Source organism: Ambystoma mexicanum, chromosome 4p (assembly GCF_040938575.1).
Source record: "Ambystoma mexicanum isolate Mex_15411 chromosome 4p, UKY_AmexF1_1, whole genome shotgun sequence".
Lineage (NCBI taxonomy): Eukaryota > Metazoa > Chordata > Amphibia > Caudata > Ambystomatidae > Ambystoma > Ambystoma mexicanum.
Window position 1 is genome coordinate 62,693,355 of NC_090927.1, and position 2,582 is coordinate 62,695,936.

A 2,582-nucleotide genomic window follows, 5' to 3' on the forward strand; every position below is an offset into this window, starting at 1 on the left:
TTGACAAAATCCTTGTGCCTAAAAGCTTGTGTACAATGTAGCAATATTTGACCATAGCACATCAAGTGGCCAGTCCACTTGATGTGCTATGGTCCAATATTGACTTCATCGTGCCACAATGAATGCTTTATTGTAAAGTGTCTGTCTTTCCCATCTCCCCGGCATGATGTTCAGGATGTCTGTTTGCATGTATGAGGTAACGAGTGCTCAGATTATGGGATGTCCTGCGAGTGCGCTGCTTTCCCTATTTTGCTAACCTTTGCAGGCTTGACATGTGTCCACATTTGCACCAGACCTGCAGATGAACTTAACTGGTCTGCTGTTAAATCTCAGTTACCAGTTTAATGGTATCCACTACAGAATAATTGCTCATTTTACTTTGGCTGATATGATAGCTCAGTGGGTTGAGCACTCACTGCTGCAATGTGTGTGATCTGCAGGTTCAAATCCCAGCAAGACCATCTCAGCTTTTCATCCTTCTGAGGTCTATAAATGAGTACCAACAAAGGTTGGGTGATATTGTATGCATATTTGTTCTAAAAAAAAAAGAACTTAAGCGTGCTATACAATAACATAGCATTCGCCTTGGACCTGCTTGCATTCACAGTGATTTGATAATATGTATCTATACGCACTGATACACGTGGTAGTCCATTCTTGTATGAAATGTGTATCACATTAGTGAAATCATAGCCATATTTTTCATAGTGTACTTAGGAACAATGCTATAACCTCTCCCTAAACCTCATTCCGGATTCCCTACTCCCCCCCTTCCTATCCAACCATCGTCACCCTAACCCTCCTTCCCTGCTGAGGTTCGGAGCCTTGTGTAAGCATTGACTTGCAGCAGGTCCCAAAACTGCAGTGGGGGTGGCAGTTTCATGCCACTCCTGCGCCTCGGAGCTGTGGACCCTGTCACAGAACTGTATGCAAAGTTATGTTATTTTATGAGTTGTGTTGTAATGTAACAGACCCATGAACCCTCCATAAGTAGTATTTTATGTAAAGTCGTGAATTGACGCGATTCACGGATGATGGTTTGAAGGCCACTTTTTTTGAGGAGGAGGGCTGTAGAAACTTTTTTGAGGCGTGGGATGGGCCACCTCTCTTTGGGTGTCCGGGCCTATTTCTTGTCCCAGTCCCACCCTGGATGTCTTACTTACAGGAATATGTTGGCATGATATATGGAACGCTTCACAAATGTGTGTGTCATCCTCGCGCAAGGGCAATGCTAATCTTCTCTGTATGATTCCAATTTCAGTATATGTGCTACAGAAGCGAGCACAACATATAGTTACTAGCATGCTCAGTTAAGCGGGGGTCGTTTAGGCCCCCCTCATACATTCAGCACGATGTAAACCACTTGCTATTACAATAATGGGGGACGCTTCCATTGCTCGCAGGCATGCTAACAGTAGCAGATGCAGGGTTGTTGTGCGAGACACTTGGGCTTCCATTTTGTGTACCCTCGACTCCATCTTTGGATTAGGCCTCACTGCGATAATATGAAAAGGCTTCTCTCCCCTCTACAGCGCCGCGCGCACTGCGCTCATGGCCCCCACCTTTTCTCACTGTGCCTGAAAGCTTCTCAGCTCCATTCTCACGGATGAGCCGGAGATAATTGAAACAAATACACCAATGTAACAGTTCACTCTTCCTCTGAGATCACTGTCCTGTGTGCGAACCGGCATGAAACATGACTTTTAGTCCATCCATCTCTACGAACCTGCCGTGCCCTCTTACCCCTGCTGTTGGAAGATTACTGCCACTATAACCCTGTGTCCCCGCAAGTTATTCTCTTGATGTACCAGACGGGTGACCCTGCTGTGAAGCCCACCCCAGTGTGCCCCCAACTAACATCAGACCTCTGTCACAGTATATTGCACCCTAGAACTAACAAATGTCAGAATGTCTTATAGCCTCTTTGATGCACCTGGACCCACCCCACAGTCAATGTTATCTTACTGACCAAGACCCCAAGCTTAGTACTTCATATACATTCCAATGAATAATGCTGTGATTATATGGGCACGATTTATAGATTTAGGAGGATATACTCAAAGGAACTGTAGTGACTATTATTTAGTGCATGTCTAATGGTAGTATCTCAAGTTAGCTTAGTTAGGGCCTGCCCTACCTCATCGCGATCTGACCCTCACCCCGCCTGGACACAGACAGATGGACCTCGTGACGCTCACCCTCCCGCCAACCAAGCAGCCAATCACAGAGGAGCAGGTTCTACACACACCTATACATTATGGTCTTGTGCCCAATCATAATGAACTTTTGTAACATTTGTATCTGACATCACTGATGCCGTTTTTTGCCCTTTTTCATCAATTGTAAGTGTGTTGTTTGCAGAGCGCTCTCGGGCAGCAGCGTTCTCTGGATGCCAATTTTACATAAACAAAACGTAGCTCTTGCAGCCTGTTCTCTTAGTCTCATTCCCCATTGGTGTATGTCATATTAATTTGTATTTGCACAGATAAGTCGGGGAGTGAGCCTTTACAACATCATCAGCAGGCCTATAGCCTGCAGCTTTCACCCCTACATTTTCCTACTCTGAATCAGGCCAGGGTGGG

General features: G+C 45.5%; 1 non-coding gene across 1 annotated transcript; it reads right to left on the minus strand.

Annotated features, from left to right (window-relative positions):
- Positions 1–1,178: 1,178 nt before the first annotated feature.
- On the minus strand, positions 1,179–1,285 carry LOC138460438 (U6 spliceosomal RNA). Its single transcript, XR_011263148.1, has one exon. It is a non-coding gene; the product is annotated as a U6 spliceosomal RNA (small nuclear RNA).
- Positions 1,286–2,582: the final 1,297 nt, after the last annotated feature.